The sequence below is a fragment of the Schistocerca piceifrons genome, chromosome 3 (assembly GCF_021461385.2).
Source record: "Schistocerca piceifrons isolate TAMUIC-IGC-003096 chromosome 3, iqSchPice1.1, whole genome shotgun sequence".
Taxonomy (NCBI): domain Eukaryota; kingdom Metazoa; phylum Arthropoda; class Insecta; order Orthoptera; family Acrididae; genus Schistocerca; species Schistocerca piceifrons.
Window position 1 is genome coordinate 379,098,931 of NC_060140.1, and position 21,612 is coordinate 379,120,542.

Consider the following 21,612-nt stretch of genomic DNA (forward strand, 5'->3'; position numbering starts at 1 on the left):
TTAGTACTGTATTTCCTTTCCTCCACTGCGTTTCTTGGTATCTTGTAACTCTCTCTTCCGGGACATTTTCTTTCTTTTTTGCCCCACCCTGTAGTTTTGCATTTCTCCCTTATTTATTGCGTTTGTGACCACGTAGAGCTTGCTACGGATTTTTGCCTTGAGATACTAAGAGTACTCATTGGAATAGTGGTCAGACTGAAAAATACAGCCGGCTATGTTGAGCGGGCTTTTCTAGGCGCTTCAGTCCGGAACCGCGCTGCTGCTACGGTCGCAGGTTCGAATCCTGCCTCGGGCATGGATGTGTGTGATGTCTTTAGGTTCAAAAATGGTTCAAATGGCTCTGAGCACTATGGGACTTAACATCTGTGGTCATCAGTCCCCTAGAACTTAGAACTACTTAAACCTAACTAACCTAAGGACATCACACACATCCATGCCCGAGGCAGGATTCGAACCTGCGAACGTAGCGGTCACGCGGTTCCAGACTGAAGCGCCTAGAACCGCACGGCCACACCGACCGGCTGTCTTTAGGTTACTTAGGCTTAAGTAGCTCTAAATCTAAGGGACTCATAACCTCAGATGTTAAGTCCCATAGTGCTTAGAGCCATTTGAACCATTTTGAGAAATATATGTAAATGAAAAATGTTATTCAGGATCTCAACCTTCGGATTTTAAAAGTAAGCTACAACGCTCAGGAGAAGGAATGTTATCTCAGCATGAACCTTAACATTAATGATGTGATAATAAGAGACAGCAATTATGATTCTTCATTGAGCTGTTTATGTAACTGTAAATTCCCCAAGTTGTTATTAATCCAGCTTCTGTTCTTGTTCCTAGCGCTATACTGCTTCTTTTTCCTCGTGAGTACGTAGCCTACAAAAATGTGGAAACATAAATTCAATGAGGAATAGCTAGATTTTTTGTTATGAAACAAGCTCCGTAGTTATTGATCTTTGTAGTTTGTTATTCATGCTGCATTTCGGAGTTTAGCCCAAGCTGACACTCTTTGCTACAGCTCACCATTCAATTTTTATATTTCTGTGGTTCCAAAAGCTTATCCGAGTCGAAGTTACTTGGTTAAGGAATGAATAAGTTCATTATGAAATCCACAGGATTGTGTTTAAAATAAAAAAGAAATATATTTTCAGTAGTACGAGTGCTGCATTCAAGCGAGAGGCTCTACTAAAAGCGAGTTTTCCACAGAATATAAAAATATGAGGATTAACATGTGAGTTTTTTAATTGCTAGTGGAACTATCGACAGCAAAAAAGTTAAGAATTGTGCACACCTTTCAGTTTAATGGCTCAGGAAGTGTTATCCCAGTGCAAAGCAGCTTTCAGTCTAGTGTTCACTGAGGGAAAGCTGCAACTGTGGGTGGGTCCGTGTTACTGGTTACAAACTGCGTGAAGCAGCATACCCATAGGATATAGGAATGTCAGTGTAAGAAGTTCTAGATACTTTATCAGCAGCAGTACATACCGAGCACAAACTGATATTTAGATCACTTTGATAACCCTTCTTACAAGGGAAAGCTAACAGAAACTGTATTCACGATTTTTTGTTACAGTTAGGTGACACTCTGTTCTCTGACGCCGCGCGCTGACTTTACTTACAGCTGACTTCTACATATGATATATTTAATAGTTATGCGTATTATCTGGAGTGTAGTACATTTTTTAATAGTCTGTTATGTTTTGTAGAAGGCCTGTGGTATATGTAATGGTCATCGGTTGACCAAGAAGGGAACGCTACTTTACAGCACTCTAGGCGCATAGGACTGATTTCTATTGTTTTGACACTGGAGAACAACTTCTCGCCTTCTGTTTTCTTGGTAAGAAAAGAAACATTTACGACGTTTTCTCTAGTTCTGTAGGATTTTAACTAACATTTGTGTATAATATGTGAAATCAAAAAGGCATCTACTGTCCTCGACTTCTTATTTAGTCTTGCAAGTGCCTCGTGTAGCAAAGAATGAATTTCATTCCTACTGATGCCCCTTTCCTGAAGACAGACAGTGACTGTGACATCATATTATGAATCCAGCGTTGCGTTGCTGTTCTTTCGTTCATAAACTTCTTAAAAACAATCTGAAATACCGGTAATAAGGAAATTGTGTGTTCTTACACGTGCGAGTTTTTATTCTTCATTGATTGAATAAGTAGTTTAGCTTTTTCCCCGCTTGCCCCTTGTAGCTAAATCTCACAGTTCCTTTTTAACACTAGCCTGTAAAAGTTTTGTGCATCTGCATTACCTCATTGTCAGGAGACCTTAACCCTTATTATACTTTTTTCTGGAAAAAACAACTAAAAAGTTAACAGTCTTCACGCAATATGGATTTGATTTTTTTCATAAGGAGATAGGTACGTACATTCTAGAGCGAAAACAAGCATGATGCCGTCTAGGGCATCGGTAGGAAATCGTAAATAATAGGTTTTTTTAGTTAAAATATTCCTACGTAGAACTAAAATGTTCGTTAAAGACAGTATTTTGATACGTTAATTCACTCCAGTGTAACATTACAATGGCACTAGTCACGCTCCCGATCCTTCTAGTTTGTCCTTTCATTTATGACCATTTCTTCTGAAACAAATATCTAAAGTGGAAATAAATTTTTACATAAAAGAATATTTAACTATCACAGGCTAAAGGGCATCATTGAAGTCTAGCTTCATACCCATATTTCACGAAAATTACTTATTAGTCACGAACAAAAGATTTCCTTTTTATATTATCTTGTTACAATACCACTTTATTTGTTTTAAAGTACACATTAACTGTATAATTTGTGTACAGTATTGTCATAGATAATAAAAGTGACCACTGCGGTAGTCTATTAGCCCTTCCCGTCGTAGAAGCTGACCTTTCTAAACGAATATACTTTCCGAAATGGCATACATATTTGTCACTAACACCTTGAATTGTGATTTACCTGTTGCTACTATCGCTTAACGTGCTTACCATAGCTGAAAATGTTTGTCGTGTTAAAGAGTTAATGTGGCCCTACCGACAGTCCCAGATCTCTTCCTGTCGCACAAGTCCCTATAAGCATTCCGAATGCAAAACACAGTTATGAACGTATGGATATGTGTATACAAGGACGTATCACAATTTCTTGAGTGTTATTTCTCGTTGATTTTAAGAGATGTTGTCTCTTCATTCCCATAAGTACCCTTATCCCAATGACTACGCTTATTCCAAATACTGTCATTATTTTGAACTATAAAAGACCAAAGATTTTGCAAGGGTCTCCCGGTTTTATAATTAGTCCTTCCGAAACGAATATCTGAAGTGGAAATGATCGAAAAGCGCCGAAGCAGTGTGGAGGAATTCAAGAGGTTACGTCATTACCGAGGGGATCCCGAACGCCATTGAGAGCAGAGCGTGATTGTAATAGGACCCGCTGTTATGTCGACGCGGAGAAGTGAAGTGCTTCGCGGCGCGGCGCGGCTGTGCCGGCTGCTGGAGGAGGCAACGACGCGAAAGGCTGGCCAAGGGCGTGGCCGGGGAAAGAGTTGCCATCGATCGCAGCCGCTGCAGACACTGCCCGGGGGCGGGGGCGGGGGCGGCGGCGGGGGCGGGGGCGGGGGCGCAACCCTACCCTCGGAAGGCGCGCGGGGTGGCCGCGGCGCACCGCGCTCTAAATCTCTCTCCAAACTGGCCGCGCTCCTCCGGATAATTATGCCTAAATATCTCACGTACGCGTCGCAGGCTCAGGTGTAATTTTAATTCTAAATTACATAGCAAAATTACTCTACAGCCTTCCGAGTTCCGAAACATAAAACCCTCGGCCTCATTTAAAACACACACACACACACACACACACACACACACACACACTTCTCGCTTACCTCCAATTAACCATCGAGTTACTCCATTCCAAGGCTGAAAACCCACTAAGGGGACCATCCGCAGGCTGCTAGCCGCCCGTTGCCACCTCCTGTTGCCGCTCGCGCTACTTCACACGATATGTAACTCACAGACGATGCGTGGCTGTCGCTACCAACTTAGAAAGGGTAACACTCCGGAGCACAGCTTACAGGTACGACATAAAAAAGTAAGTAAAAAAAAAGAAACTAAAAAAAAAGCTGATGCTACAACCAGCCAGATGATCAACGCCAAACGAAACAATCAAAAAATATCGTTTAGTTGCTGTCGTTGTTCTTATTTTCCCAGTATAGCGTAAACGTAGAACAATGGAACACAGCCCGTACCTTTAGCTACATACGCAAACCAACGTAAAATTTATCACCAGATTCACTTCTTTATTAATGTAAATAAATTCAAACCGAACTTCATATAAAGTCTAAAAACTGTCATGTCACAATAATTTTGACAGAGAATGATAAAAAACCCACTGAACATGTCACTAGCGGAAAAATGCACCTATAGGAGCACAAAAAAGGGAACATATTTTGTTTGTTTTAAACATTCTGACTGAACAGTGGTGTACCAGCTGCCTCGTCATGCCTTCCTCAGTATCTTTGAAAATTTTCACAAAAATTTTGGCATGCGAACGTATTCGCGTTTCTCTTAACGTGGAACTCACCTCAAACTCCCACAAACTCCTTTATTTGTAGTTCACTCACATCTGCTAGACCATCGCTGTAAGTGCTCATACACATCCACTGCCAGTTGCACTTTCTCACTCACTCATTCAGCCCAACTCATTCAGCCAGTCCTTAGGTTAGTTAGGTTTAAGTAGTTCTAAGTTCTAGGGGACTGATGACCTCAGAAGTTAAGTCCCATAGTTCTCAGAGACATTTGAATCAATCATAATCAATAGATTGCTGTCAGAGTCCACATCTGCACCTGGAAATGTCTTACAATTTAAAACCTGGGTTCCTAAATCTCTGTCTTACCATTATATAACCTATCTGAAACCTTCCAGTGTCTCCAGGCCTCTTCCACGTATACAACCTTCTTTCATGATTCTTAAACCAAGTGTTAGTAGCTATGATTAAATTATGCTCTGAGCAAAATTCTACCAGGCGGCTTCCACTTTCATTCCTTACCCCCATTCCATATTCACCTACTACCTTTCCTTCTCTTCCTTTTCCTACTATCGAATTCCAGTCACCCATGACTATTTAATTTCGTCTCCCTTCACTATCTGAACAATTTCTTTTATCTCATCATAAATATCATCAATCTCTTCGTCATCTGCGGAGCTAGTTGGCGCGTAAACTTGTACTGTGGTAGCCGTGGGCTTCGTGTCTATCCTGGCTACAATAATGCGTACACTATTTTGTTCGTAGTAGCTGACCCGCGCTCCTATTTTTTTGTTCATTATTAAACCAACACCTGCATTACCCCTATTTGATTTTGTATTTATATCCCTGTATTCACCTGACCAGAAGTCTTGTTCCTCCTGTCACCAAACTTCACTAATTCCCACTATATACAAGTTTATCCTATCCATTTCCATTTTTAGATTTTCTAACCTACCTACCCGATCAAGGGATCTGACGTTCTACGCTCCGATTCGTAGAACGCCAGTTTTCTTTCTCCTGATAACGACGTCCTCTTGAGTAGTCCCCGCCCGGAGGTCCGAATGGGGGACTATTTTACCTCCGGAATATTTTACCCAAGAGGACGCCATCATCATTTTACCATACAGTAAAGCTGCATGCCCTCGGGAAAAATTACGGCTGTAGTTTCCCCTTGCTTTCAGCCGTTCGCAGTACCACAATAGCAAGGCCGTTTTGGTTAGTGTTACAGGGCCAGATCAGTCAATCATCCAGACTGTTGCCCCTGCAACTACTGAAAAGGCTGCTGCCCCTCTTCAGGAACCACACGTTTGTCTGGCCTCTCAACAGATACCCCTCCGTTGTGGTTGCACCTACGGTACGGCTATCTGTATCGTTGAGGCACGCAAGCCTCCCCACCAACGGCAAGGTCCGTGGTTTCTGGGAGGGGGGGGGGGGAGGAGGGGAGGGGGGGCGGGGGTAGGGCAGGGAATTTTCATTTATGCCTTTAAATATCACTGGCTCTCACCCACTTCCACTTTCTCTTTCTCTTTATTCCTCTCCCACTGGCACTGTCTACTTCACTCTTTTCCTAGCACTTCCACTGTGTCCCTCTCTTTCTCTCACACTGTCATCCTCATCTTTGCTGTCTATAACACAACCATTGTCTACTATCTTCCAGTATTTATTACTTTCCTATCTTTCTCCCACTGCCACTATCTACCTCTCTCACAACATAAAAAGGCGCGAATATGTTCACGTGCCAAAATTTTTGGGAAAATTTGTAAAGGTGCTGCGGAAGGCAGAATGAGGCAGCTAATACCCCACTTTTCAGGCAAAGTCGTTTAAATAAACAAGAACACGTTCTCCTTTTTTGTGCTCCAATAGTAGCTTTATTCCGCCGGTTCCCTTTTTTCCCTGCTGCAACAGGGCAGGTAACTCACAAGAAAAGAAATTTATTGGCCAATAAAATTTAGATACTTTACTTCTTTGAAACTGAAATAACGCGAAGTTAATTTTACACCTAAGACTGGATTTTATGTGCAAAAAAAAAAAAAAAAAAAAAAAAATGCGTGTTGTTCAGTACTACAACATCGGCTTCCTAGGCATAACGCTGACATTTGCGTCTACAAGTAGGGTAAACCTTGAGTCGCTGTATCCCAGTAACGCATAAAGATAAAAAAAAAATTTCACGTTGCTCGAGATCGGGCTCTGAGAAATACATCGTAAAAATTACAAGCATTTGCCGTCTCGAAACCCGCGGGTGGGTATTGGTACCCAAAAAACAAGTTGTTGGGTTTTTTATAGATAATGGATAAAGACCTTTGAAAGCGGGTAGATGGCTCTTCTAGATAAATACATAGAGAATATACTGGTAAAATTTGAGCAATTTTTTCGGTTATACCGGATTTTACGTGTAGAAGTACGGTAACTTTGAATCTTGATGTCTTGGATGAAGATATGTAGATAATGTTGAAGGTTGTTCGGTATCGGGATCTCAGAAATATTTTATAAAATTTCAGTTATTTGCTGTGTATCCTCATCTGGGTTTTGATCCTATGGTGACGGCGAAAATATAGTCAAAACCCCTTTCCGAGGGACAGCTCTGTCTATAACGCAACAACTGTCTACTGCCTTCCAGTATTTATCTGTGTCCCACTGCCACTATCTACCTCTCTCACAGGTAATCCAATCAAGCTCACGGTGCACCACATGAAAAAAAAAAATTGCTCCATTTGCCTAAGCGGAAGGAAGCGTGTAATATTCATACTTTGACCCTATACTGGAAGATAGTGACACTAAGATGATCCTCGTCTTCGGTGGACAAATGACCTCTAGCCCAAGGGCTATCCAAAACACTTGACCTTAACTTTTTATCACCAGTATAACTCTAGATATGAGCACCGAAAGAAAGCTTTTTTATGAGCGAAGTTTTGGAACCTCTTAGGTACGCATGCTGTCGCAAACGTATCAATAGGAAGTCCAGAACATGGTCGTCTGAGGGGAAAAGTAAACAGACTGCTTCTTAAGTAAAGTAAGATGGGTATTTTTCTGTAAAAGCAAAAGTGACTGTCCTATTGAGTGACCATTTCTACATTTAGACATTTAGAAACAAAACAAGATGCTGATGCTCGTTTAAATATAGTTCCTTTCAAGTAAAACTATCTGAGTTTCCGCCTTCACTTTTATTTACCTTACGTGATTAACGTGTCCGGACGGTACCTCACCTATTCACTCTCCCTTGGGGTGGACAACAAAACACAGTATCAAAATTCGTCAAAACTTACGAGAGAGAAATGACATGGTGGACTGAGCTAATTTACATACAGGTTGCACTTTCCATTACACATATATTTTCTAATATAAATGGCTTCAACCTGAAGAAAATCTTTATAAATAGATTTTTGCCCTGTTAACATCACACTGAAATCATTTACGTGCTAAGCAACCCCCAGAATATTTAACGGCTGCACAATTAAAGTCAACTGTCAGTCAAGAAACAGTTATCAAACTACAAGCTCATTTAAACCTAATATCAGTTAACATGTAATAGTTTGGATACTTCGCACAATAATCAACAATTCTGTAAAGTATCTTGTCACATAGAAGTATTAAAATATTTAAAAGTTCAAATACTTGTAGCAAATCAAATATTTCCAAATATATCAGATGGAGAATGTGTGGCATTCTACACCTCATCTGCTGTCTCCATATAAACAAATACGAACAAATTCTGACCACTGCCATATACGATGTGCTGCCAATGACTTAAGTCCAACCTTCAGTGGCAGTCATTTTCCTTATTCTAATTTGATCAGTAATCCATTTCTAACAACGGCAACAAAGGCTAACCTTTAGATGGGAATCTAGTTTTTATACTATGCAGCGGTAATATAAGTTTGTTATTCGTCATACATTAACATTTAAAGCACTAAGGACTTATTAGTTAACTTCCATTTAACACTATAGGTTACAAACTGTAATAAAAATTCACTTGTATTTAAATCTAATGTAGGAAGTTGTTTTTTTCTTCTTGAAAAGTTTGTTAAATGATCAGTGCGCCCATGCACCGTTAATGTGACACAGCTGCACTTTCAACTCACAACGTGGTCATGGGCAAATGTATTCGGTAAATTGGGTATCGTATAATAATCGTCCAATCAGGACGGGCTATGCAAGATAACAGCTATGCTCATATCACGGCTGCGGCTTAAGATATTTCCTTGAAAGGAATCCAAAAAGATCATAAAGACGAGTTGCAGCACGCACCAAGTCCTATCACATCTGTAGTTTGGGCACATCGAAGTTCTAAAGACTGCATTCAACATTCGTCATTCGGAATAGAGTTCAAGGCACCAACCACACTTAGAGAAAGCAGGGTACAATAACAGTTCAGTACCTTGCCAGAGAACACACTACATGCTCCAGATTCCTTAAGGCAACAGCCACATTAGGTACAGGCCTCAGCAGTGTCTTGCTCTGGCTCCAAACGCAATAAATCATCGGGTCAATACAATAGGAACAAAAGTTTCTTCTTCCCACGTAATGGCCACTCTCATCATCCCCAGTATGAAGACTGGTAGTGCCACACAAAGTTTCAACTCTCGCCCTCAGAACAAAGTTGCAACTTTCTCCAATGCAAGTACACTGGACGAGCCCTGCTAGACCCCCCCCCCCCCCTCACGGCCCATGGCCCATGTGCTGTCCCGCTCCTATATGGCATTCGCGTACCGCCCATTCATAGTAGATGGCACGATACGCACTTCCTTCTGACTACAGAGCCCGCGGCAGATTAAAAATGTGCAGACAACCAGCAAAACAGTATCATGTGTATGTCACTGTAATATGCAGTTACTTCCATTTGGATTTTCGCTTGAGCCTACAGAAATATAATTAAAACAACCGTACCTCTACATCTACATCTACATGAATACTCTGAAAATCATATTTAAGTGCCTGTCGGAGGGTTCATCGAACCACCTTTACAATAATTGTCTATTATTCCAATCTCGTACAGCGCACGGAAAAAACGAACACCTATATCTTTCGGTGCGAGCTCTGATTTCACTTATTTTTTTATGGTAATCGCTCCTCCCTATGTAGGTCGGCTCAAAAAAATATTTTCGAATTTGGAGGAAAAGTTGGTGATTGAAATTCCGTGAGAAGATTCCGCCACAAATGTTGTTTTAATGATTTCCACCCCAAGTAGTCTGTTATTTCAGTGACACTCTATCCACTATTTCGCGATAATATAAAACATGCTGCCAGTCTTTAAACTTTCTCGATGTACTCCCTCAATCCTATATGGTAAGGATCTATCTAAAAGACGACGAACAAGAGTAGTGTAGGTAGTCTCTTCACTAGATCTGTTACATTTTCTAAGTGTCCTGCCAGTAAAACGTATTCTTTGGTTTGCCTTTCGCACAACATTTATTACGTGTTCCTTCCAATTTAAGTTGTTCGTAATTGTAATTCCTAGGTATGTAGTTGAATTTGCGGCATTTAGATTTGACTGATTTATCGTGTAACCGAAGTTTAACGGATTCCTTTTAATACTCATGTGGATAATCTTACGCTTTTCATTATTTAAGGTCAATTTCCAATTTTCGCATCATACAGATAGCTTTCCTAAATCGTTTTGAATTTTATTTTGGTCTTCTGATTACTTTATTAGTCACCTAAGACGGCTGTTCAGATTGTCTCCTAAATCGTTTATGTAGATGAGGAACAGCAGAGCGCCTATAGCGATATCTTAGGGAGCGCCAGAAATCACTTCTGATTTTGCGTCAATGACTACGGACTGTGACCTCTCCGACAGGAAATCACGATTCCAGTCACATAACCATTTGTACCTAAGTGCATTAATTTATTACATATCTAATGAACTTCATCTCTGCTGTCTGTATATGTGGTTTTTCTTTTTTTATTGCTGTCCATGATTAGAAACCATACACAAGAGTAGGTACAGCCATAACTTTATAGAGTTTAATTTTTGTTTCATTTCTTATTTTCTTCCCCAAATTCTTCCAGTTGTTCCGCATGTAGCTTGATGGTTCAAATGGCTCTGAGCACTATGGGACTTAACATCTGTGGTCATCAGTCCCCTAGAAGTTAGAACTACTTAAACCTAACTAACCTAAGGACATCACACACATCCATGCCCGAGGCAGGATTCGAACCTGCGACCGCAGCAGTCGCGCGGATCCGGACTGAGCGCATGTAGCTTGATATTTATTTATTTTCTTCTCAATAAATTTTAATGTTAGATCAAAAGTGCCACAATAGTTCCTATAAAATCGAAAAACATATAATCATGTTTGAATGAATTATGGTAGAATACACAAAACAGGTATTTTGTACTTCGTCTCAAAACCGTGATATAAATTTGGTGTCGTCAATTTTCTTTCTACTTTTTACGACACCGAATAACACTGACTAAAGCAATTTCTGCCTCTTTGATACTCCATTTCGAAACTGACAGAATTCTGGACTTGCTTATTTGCAAGTATAAAGTCACGTCTTGAGAGTCACTAGGCCGATGCAAATGGGTTCTCACTGTATTAGTCCGTAGATGTTTTGTGTCAGAAGTTAGCATGGGCTTGTGTATTCTTCAGAGGGTTTTCTACACTGTCCCGAACAACATGATACTCACTGTCCCACGTAAGATAGACACCCCACACAATGCAAGATATCGAAATCTCATGATTCGAAAGTAAGAAAAGGATCAAGGTCTAGATAAGGGTCAAGATTTTCACACATCCCTTCTCCATTGGTCTGTTAGGCTACCCAGTTTCTCTCCTTGCCTATCGAATAACTATCATCGTTCGTCATTTCCCAATAGAAATAATATCATACATACATCTCCATCTCTTTCTCAATTCACTCATTTGTCTGTGTAACGAACTATCAAATAACCTGCGTCTGACACAAAACCAAGCTACATTCAGTATCAGACTGTGGTTTTTGTTACCAGTGTTCATATCCCAGAAGCTTTCTTCCTCTCCAATTACGAGCCACTGTCTCTGTCACTTTGTCACCATTTCTCCAAATTTCCTAATATCTAGCTTTTTCTGTTTCTCCAGACTTTATTTTTCCATACTGCTACCGCGCCCTTCCATTAATATATCGTAATTCTGCTAGAAATGTACTGAACACAATTTTAATAAGTCTGAAATTACTGTCATAATTATATTCGTTTCTGTAACTTTTATTTTTATATTATGCACCTCACGTGGCAGTACTCTCAGTTTAATGATTTCATTACCAGCTATGTGCGTTTCTCATTCAGCTCCCTTTTGCTAGTTAATGTACTGTCTTGGGGCTCATAGCCGTCCAGAATCACAGCGCCGCAGCATGAGTGGCCTACGTTAAAAATCGCAGGCCGAGCATCACGACTGCAGCTGCGAGCGCACGTCCGCCTACAAGTTGCGGCGGCATCGCTCCAGAAGGACGCGATCACCACAGGTTAACTCGCTACTACAGGATCACGTGCTCGAAAGTAGGTGCCCTAACGCCCTGGTCCCTCCACAGTATTTAGGCCGGTGCAAGGCTATGGCTAGTGAGCTCTCTGGGCTCTACGCCGACCGCTTCCGCGGTTTCTACAGCAGTAGCTCACCTGGAATCCTCCCACGACCTGTCGTGCGACAGCACTTTACCTGTACCTTTGCCTCCGACGCTATGTGGAGCTGCCAGCAGTTATCCTCGTTTGATATTTTGGCACGACATCGTGTTTGGGTAATTAGAGACAACCCGTTCCTCATGAAGCACCGCTGTGACTCTAGTGACTGTGATCCATTTCTCACTGGTTGATAGTCTCACCCCTTCAAAGAAAAGAAACCTTGTGAACTATCTTGTATTTTGCAAAACGTTCTGAAGAAATAGACCTGAAGTTTTATGTTCATTTCGGTAAACTAACTTTTCACTGCCTACCTAGGCTTTTTCGAGGTGTACTTAGCCTCGTGATGCCAGTTGAGGAGCTACTCGAACGAATAGTAGCGGCTCCGGTCAAAGAAAACCATCATAACGACTGGAAGAGCGGTGTGCTGACCACACGCCCCTCCTATCCACATCCTCAGCTGAGGATGATGCGGCGGCGGATGGTCCCGATGGGCCACTCGTGGCCTGCAGACGGAGTGCCTGCTACCTAGGCTTTAGTTTTTCTGCGTCGAACCCAGCTGTAACACTTTAGTGTCTATTAGGTTTTATTTCCGTGGACTCACTCTGCATACTTATGCTAAACTCCAACCAGACGGTGATTATACATGTTTTTTCCAAGCTTCCGAAGGACTAAAATTTGCTTTTCATTTCATTATGAGTAGATATACGGACGAGACCACTCAAGACTTACTGCTTCTACAGAACATGCGTCAGAATCTGGAACTAATGTTAGAAAAAGATGGCTGCCATTACCACTAAACGATCACAAATCTCCAGACAGCTGTGTCGCATCAACTGATTGAGAAAGGGCTTTCGGACAATGTCCCCGCCATTCCACATGTTTGACAGACAGGCGAAGCCGTGCGCTAACTACGCTGCCCACCTTCAACAGCCACGGGAGCTCATGTCAGCACGTTTTTTTTTTTTTTTTTTTTTTTGCTTATGCAAGAACAGAAATATATCACCTCTTGCAGCAGCTCAATCCTGAGTACAAGCCTCGTGTTTTGCCTTCTAAACTTTTAAAATTCTTTTTGCTGGACTAATTTGATGCTCAAGTGCACGTGGCAGCCGCCCATCCCAAGGTTTGTAGCTATCAAATACAAAACTGACACTCGGAGGCGTTTCTAGAGCTTGCCGTTCCATTGTTCTAATCCTCAGTACAAACAATTTTACGTAGAATTGCTTGTTATGGAGATGATCCTTGTCTGCTCACCAGATGAAGAATTCTGGCATGATCTCTTAAAGCTCAATGATCCACATTTAATTAGGTGCCTTCCCGCCATCCAGGCTTTTGAACAATTCATCACGTCCTTGGCAATCTTGCAGGACCCATTGAAGGCTTTTACCGCCAGCCCAGTTCGCTTACCCAGATACAGCTTCGTCCCCCAACTAACCTGCTTCACTGGCCAGGCCCTCCTCTGGCAAAGACACCGTAGGTGGATGCTGCATCCAGCAATTATCTTCATTCAGTAATTGTATTGTAACACATCAGCACCAGTATTGCTACTTCTGCAGGACAAAATGCACAACCTGTGGAGAAAAACAGACACAAAGCCACAGTGTACCAATCGTCCATGAAGATGAATGTCGATTGTCCCCGACTGGATTTTAGAGATGCTGATAAACACAACACTGACTGTGCCTATGGTCCTGCTGTCCTCCATGTCCAGGCCACCCTTCCTGTCTCTGATAGGTTATGGGAAGTGGCCATCAATACCATCCCAGTTGTTTTTCAACTGATACTGGATCCTCAACCACTGTTGTCGATTGGGAGATGTGTCACCACATAAGCTCCCCTACACTACAACGTTTTTCTAAGCAGATGAAAACCTCTGGAGACATCATTGAGGCAAAGGATCAGTTCAGTGGCAGATAATGGCCCTTAGTTTATGCCAGCAGAATTTCGCAGTATTATGTGGAGTACTGCATAATTCTGGTACGTACAATGCTGTTCCACCCTTCTTCCAGTGACTATTGGAGAGGTTTGTCTACACTTTTATAAACTCAAAAGCCATAGGTGCGGAACCTATAGTTTCCTCCCGTTATGTATACAGGATTGACACCACCAGCAGTCGACCAATGGTGTAAACGTCCAGAAGATGACCCCTACGTCGGGTTGAAACTGGTTGGCGGTATAATAATAATAAATACGATTAAGACTGTTTTTGAATAATTGATTAATCATACTAATCGCTGCTTCATCTCGACAACCATGTTGTCCAGAAAGCCTAAGAAACTGGTATAGGCAAACGTATTCAAATACAGAGATCTGTAAACAGGCAGGCAACGCCTATATAGGGACAACAAGTGCCTGGCACAGTTGTTAGATCGGTTAGTACTGTTACAATGGCAGGTTATCAAGATTTATGTGAGTTTGAACGTGATGTTATGTCGGCGCACAAGCGATGGGACACAGCATCTCCGAGGTAGCAATGAAGTGGGGATTTTCCCGTACAACCATTCACGAGTGTACCGTGAACATCAGGAATCCGGCAAAACATCAGATCTCCGCCATCGCTGGGCCGGAAAAAGGATCTGTGAGAACGGGACCAAGGACGACAGAAGAGAATCGTTCAACGTGACAGAAGTGCAGCCCTTCCACAAACTGCTGCAGATCTCAATGCTGGGCCATCAACAAGTGGCAGGGTGTGAATCATTCAACAGAAGATCATCAATATGGGCTTTTGCTCTTGAAGTCTACACGACAGAAACCTTTACGTCTCTGCTGGGCCCGTCAACACCGACATTGGGCTGTCGATGACTGGAAACATGCTGCCTGGTCGGACGAGTCTCGTTTTAAATTTTGCCTAGCGGATAGAAGTGTACTGGTATGGAGACAACCTCAAGAATCCATGGGCCCTGCATATCAGCAGGGGACTGTTCAAGCTGGTGGATGGTCTATAATGGTGAAGGGCGTGTGCAGATCGAGTGATACGTCTAGATACGACTCTGACTGGTGACAAGTACGTAAGCGTCCTGTCTGATCACCTGCATCCATTCATGTCCATCGTGCATTCCGACGGACTTGGGCAATTTCAGCAGCACAATGCGACACCCCGAACGTCCAGAATAGTTACAGGTGGTTCCAAGAACACTCTTCTGAGTTTAAATACTCCCGCTAGCCGCCAAACTCTCCAGACATGAACATTATTGAGGATATGTAGGATGCCTTGCAACGTCCTGATCAGAGGAGATCTCCACCGCTTCGTACTCCTACGGATTTGCGGACAGCCCTGCAGGATTCATGGTGTCAGTTCCCTCCAGCACTACTTCAGACATTAGTCGAGTACATGCCACGTGGTACCGACCGTGGTGGCGCAGTTGTTAGCACACTGGACTCGCATTCAGGAGGACGACGGCTCAATTCTGCGTCCCGTCAACCTGATTTAGGTTTTCCGTGATTTCCCTAATCGCCTCAATCAAATGCCGGGATTTTTCCTTTGAAAGGGTACGGCGGACTTCCTTCCCCATCCCTCCAACATCTGATGAGACCGCTGACCTCACAGTTTGGTCTCCTCACCCCCCCCCCCCAAAAAAAAAATCAACTCAACCCAATCCCACGTCGTACTGCGGCACTTCTGCGTGCTCGCGGGTGCCCTACGCGATATTAGGCAGGTGTACCAGTTTCTTTGGTCCTTCTGTGTAGACAGCCGAATGTTTTGATCGTATTGACTTAGAAGCTTCAATTTTTTGCATCGTCAAGGTGCCGTATACTTAATACGGGGCATAAATTTCAACTTGATATGTCTACCCATTCCTGAGAAAAGGGGTTGAAACGGTCGAACAGATTGACAGTCACATAGAGAACAAAGCGAGCCTATAAGGGTTCCGTTTTTACCGAATGAGGTACGGCATTGAGAATCTTTCTTTACTGCGAAGAGAGAGCAGTCGTTGTAACCACTGAAAGCGAAACTTGCTCGGCAATGCAACTTTTTATACGCTGCTGTGTCGTTGGACATATTCGGGCCGCAACTGCTCAGCCGCCTCTTGCATGGGCGTTTAAACGGCGTGACACCCCCGGAGACCGGCACGGTCGTTGCCCCTCGGCGGCGCGTGACACTGACAAACGGGGCGTACCTCCGCCTCATCACGCCGGCTGATGGGCCGCCGCGGGGAGCCGTATTGGCGCAACAGATTGATCGCCGGTATTTATTTTGGGCGCAGACGGGTCCATTATGCGTCGCCTGAGGACCGCCACAAAGGCAGCGGGACAGCGCCATCAATCTGTGGAGAGGCGTGCAACCCGGCGCGGTTGCTCTCGATGAGCTGTGCGGTAAGGATTGACACGGCAGGCGGGCGCCAAGGGGGCTGCAGCCACGGCTCGGCTCACCTGTGAGATGACGGGGGCACTCCGTACCGCAGCGCTTGTCTCTGCCCCCTTTGCGAGGGGTGTTCAATAGGTAACGTAACACATTTTTTGTCTCGGGCAATTTCGTTTAAAAATGCAGAATTTGCTGTGGGACATCGTGGAATATTCCCGCTTCAGCGCCTATAGACTCCGATAGGTGCCGGCGCTATAGAAGCCCTCAAAATAAGCCTTCAAAATGGCGTCTGTAACGGAGATGCGTTCCAAGCAGAGAGTTGTCATTGAGTTACTTTTCGCGGAAAAATGGTGCATCACAGATACTCATAGGCGCTCGCATACCCCTGGTAGTGAACAAAAGCAGGGCGAATCATTGGGCGAGAAGCTTGTCATCATCGCAACAAGCGCTCGCAAATCTGTCTGATCTTCCGTGTGAAGGCTGACCGCACACAGCTGTGACTCCTGCAATGTTGGTACGTGTGGACACTCTCATTCGAGGTGATCGACGGATCACAATCAAACACCTCATTGCTCAAGTGGACGAATCTGTTGGTAGTGCTGACATGCTCGTCTACCAGTTGGGGTACTCAAAGGTGTGTGCTCGCTGGGTTTCTTCGCTGCCTAACAGAAGATCATAAAGAGCAACGAAGGACCATCTGCGCGGAATTTCTTGCGCGTTAAGAGGCTGATCATCAAATTTTTTTGTTGAAGATCATCACAGACGATGAAACATGGGTTCATCACTTCGAACTGCAAATAAAACGCCAGTCCATGGAGTGCCGCCACACCATCTCTCCTACAAGGAGAAGTTCAAAGCCACACCCACAGCTGGTAAAGACATGGCATAGGTCTTCTGGGATTTCTGAAGGGGTTAGTCTGTGTACTCCCTTACAGCACAACGATCAGCTCTTTAGTTTATTGTGTTACCCTCGGGGAAATGAAGAAATGACTTCATTGCACTCGTCGCCATAACAATGCAAACGAATCTCTCCAAGACAGGGTAAAACAACACAAAAGGTTGGACATCCGCGAGGAGCTTTCAAAACTTCATTGGTCTGTTCTTCCTCAACTACCCTACAGTCTAGATTTCGCAGTTTCCGCTTTCCATCTGTTTGGCCCAATGAAGGATGCACTCCACGGGAAGCAGAACGTGAGTGGTGGGAAGATTACTGACACAGCCAAGGCGTTGGTTCCGACGCTGACCTGTAGAGTGGTACCATGCGTACACACAGGCCCTTCCAGTAATGTGGCGTAAGGCCGTCGCATTGAACGGATATTGTGCTGGAAAATACGGTTTTGTAGCCAAAAGAGGCAGGAATAATATGTTGTGTTGGAATCCTGAATAAAACCAACTTGCATTAGGGAAAGAAAAGCGTTGCATTGCTCATTCAACGCCCCTCGCACATGACGCGGTGAACGGACTATCAGAGACATGTCAGTATATCTACTAGACCACCGAATTTGTCTATTGCTAGCGAGTTTCGTTGTCGCAACGAGTTTTATGGATGTGTGTGAGTGAACCCTGGGAAATAGCAAAATAGTTAGAAGAACTATTGAATAGCTGTGACAAGCAAGAATGTAACTGTCATTGCTGATCGGTTCACTCACAGTAATTTAATCTTTCTTTTTTTTTTTAATCAGACTGAAGTCACAAAATGGAACTCACTCTTTAGAGAGAGCTCACTTACATGTTAATAACATCGAATATTGCAGAACATTACTCCGTTACATTAATAAGAAAGTCCTAGAATCTACAACTAATGTACCAAGACGTGAATCTTCTTCTTTCGATTTCATAACTCCATTCCTGTAATCACTAAACCACAGTGAAAGTATACAACTTTTAATAACAGCTGCTTTCATCTTAAGATCTCGTGAGGACTTTCAATACCGATACGTCATTACCTGATTTTTAGTTGTGACAAATCATACCAAGAGTGACATGCTTGTGATAAACCGTCAATGCGCTGTTGCCTTGAAATGTTATACTGTCATAACGTGCAAGTTATACTTCGAAAACGTCGAAATACGACATGGCATATCCAAAGTTCTTAATTTCTCGACTGGCATCAAGTTTCGTAATAGCATCGACTTTTATGGAATACTCATTATTTTGAAATTACTTCATCAGAAAAAAATTAAGAAAATTTTACATTCTATCGAAAATAAAAGCTCACTAACTCAAGGCATTTTTCCACTGAGAATGAAATATGCCGGTGTCAAACAATTTTTTAAGAAAGATGGTAAAACAGATGTCAATAGCTGTTGACCTTTTTCGCTGCTGATATCATTTTCCAAAAGTTTTGAGAAGGTGATGCAATCTAAAATAGTATCTCACCTTAGCAACAATAATATCCTCGGGAAATCACTGTTTGGGTTCCAGAACAGCTGCTCTTCTGAAAACGCCATTTTTCCAGAGAGAGTGAAATATGCAGTTGATAAACCCTTCTTTAAAAAGGCATTTTTCCAGAGAGAGTGAAATATGCCGCTGTTGAAACCTTTTTTAAGATAAGACACATGCCCATATCATTAACGTCCATATGCAGCAGTATTTTGGAATATATATTATGTTCGAACATTATGAATTACCTCGAAGAGAACGGTCTATTGACACACAGCCAACACCGATTTAGAAAGCATCGTTCTTGTGAAACACAACTAGCTCTTTACTCACACGAAGTGTTGAGTGCTATTGACAAGGGACTTCAAATTGATTGAGTATTTTTACATTTCTAGAAGGCTTTTGACACTGTACCACACAAGCGGCTTGCAGCGAAATTGTGTGCTTATGGAATATCGACTGTTATGTGACAGGATTGGTAATTTCCTGTCAGAAAGGTCAAGTTCTTAGCAATTGTCGGAAAGTCATCGAGTAAAACAGAAGTGATGTCTGGCATTCCCCAAGGTAGTGTTATTGGCCCTCTGTTATTCGTTATCTACATAAACGGTTTAAGAGACAATCTGTGCAACCGTCTTCAGGTTGTTTGCAGATGATGATGATGCTATCGTTTATAGTCTAGTAAAGTCTTAAGAAGATCAAAATAAATTGCAAAATAGTATGGAAAAGGTATCTGTATGGTGCGGAAATTGGCAGTTGACCCTAAAAAATGAAAAGTGCGCGGTCACCCACATGAGTTCTTAAAAGAATCCGTTAAATTTCTGTTACGCTATAAATCAGTCAAATCTAAAGACCGTAAATTCAACTAAATGCCTAGGAATTACAATTACGACAACTTGAATTGGAAACAGCACATAGAAAATATTGTGGCGAAGACACACCTAGAAAATGTAGCAGAACTACTAAAGAGACTGCCTGGGCTATGCTTGTCCGTCGTGTTTTGGAGTACTGCTGCACGGTCTGGGATCCTTTCCAGATAGGATTAGAGCAGCACATCAAGACAGTTCACAGAAAAGCAGCACATTTTGTACTATCGCGAAATAGAGAAGAAAGTGTTGCTGACATGATACAGGATTTGGGATGGACATCATAAAAAAGGCGTTTTTCGTTGTGGCGGAATCTTCTCATTGAATATCTACCAACAACTTTCTCCTCTGAATGCCAAAATATTTTGTTGACGCTGACCTACATACTGAGAAACGATCATCATAATAAAATAAGGGAAATCAGAGCTCTCACGGAAAGATATGGGTGTTCGTTTTTTCCTCATTTATTGTGAAGGTATTTCGATGAAACCTTTGCCAGGCACTTAAGTGTGATTTGCAGAGTATCCATGTAGGTGTAGATGTAAAGGTATATGTTCACTTAACAAATTTTACAGCCATTAAGTAATGAAACAGCGCTGGGTGGTATTTTCTGCAACCTACTTGAACCACATTATTCTCTTAGATAAACTGAAGATCTATGAGACTGGTGGTATAGCCAACTAATGAATAACGTCATATGAAACCAAAAGATGTAGAAAGTTGTGCTTAGTAATTCAACCAATATGGTCCGGTGATGTAACTCTGACTGGGGAGAAATCACGTGTGTGCTTCCTCAAGGCTCATTCTTAGTTCTGCTACTGTTCCTCGTATATATAAACGAACCTGTATCTAACACATAACAAACAAAATTAGATCCTCTTCAGGTGACATTAGTGTTGTAATCACTACATACAGAACCAGAAGAAATGGTAAACAACAGTCTTAAAAGTATCATTGACTGGTTTCTATGAAAGGTTTCACCCTCAACCTCTAAAAAGATACAATATATGCAGCTCTGCACATCTATAAGGGCTATACCAACGATAGCTGTATCCCATGGTGAGGAAATAATAAGTAATAAATAGTGCGGAAACGTCAAATTTAAAAATTGGAAAATGCTCATTTTGGAGCTCCTCAGAGAACTTAGTTCAGCCACATTTGCGCTTGCAGTCATTGCAGATCTAGGGGAAAGATAAATCACTAAGTTGACATGTTATACATATTTTCATTCAATAATCTCATATGAAATAATGTTCTGTGGTTGTTGATGTTGTTGTGGTCTTCAGTCCTGAGACTGGTTTGATGCAGCTCTCCATGCTACCCTATACTGTGCAAGTTTCTTCACCTCCCAGTACCTACTGCAACCTACATCCTTTTGAATCTGCTTAGTGTATTCATCTCTTGGTCTCCATCTACGATTTTTACCCTCCACGCTGCCCTCCAATGCTAATTTTGTGATCCGTTGATGCCTCAGAACACGTCCTACCAACCGCTCCCTTCTTCTTGTCAAGTTGTACCACAAACTTCTCTTCTCCCCAATTCTATTCAATACCTCCTCATTAGTTATGTGATCTACCCATCTAATCTACAGCATTCTTCCGTAGCACCACATTTCGAATGCTTCTATTCTGTTCCTGTTCAAACTATTTGTCATCCATGTTTCACTTCCATACATGGCTACACTCCATACAAATACTTTCAGAAACGACTTCCTGACACTTAAATCTATACTCGATGTTAACAAATTTCTCTTCTTCAGAAACGCTTTCCTTGCCATTGCCAGTCTACATTTTATATCTCCTCTACTTCGACCATCATCAGTTATTTTGCTCCCCAAATAGCAAAACTCCTTTACTACTTTAAGTGTCTCATTTCCTAATCTAATTCCCTCAGCATCATCCGACTTAATTCGACTACATTCCATATCCTCGTTTTGCTTTTGTTGATGTTCATCTTATATCCACCTTTCAAGACACTGTCCAT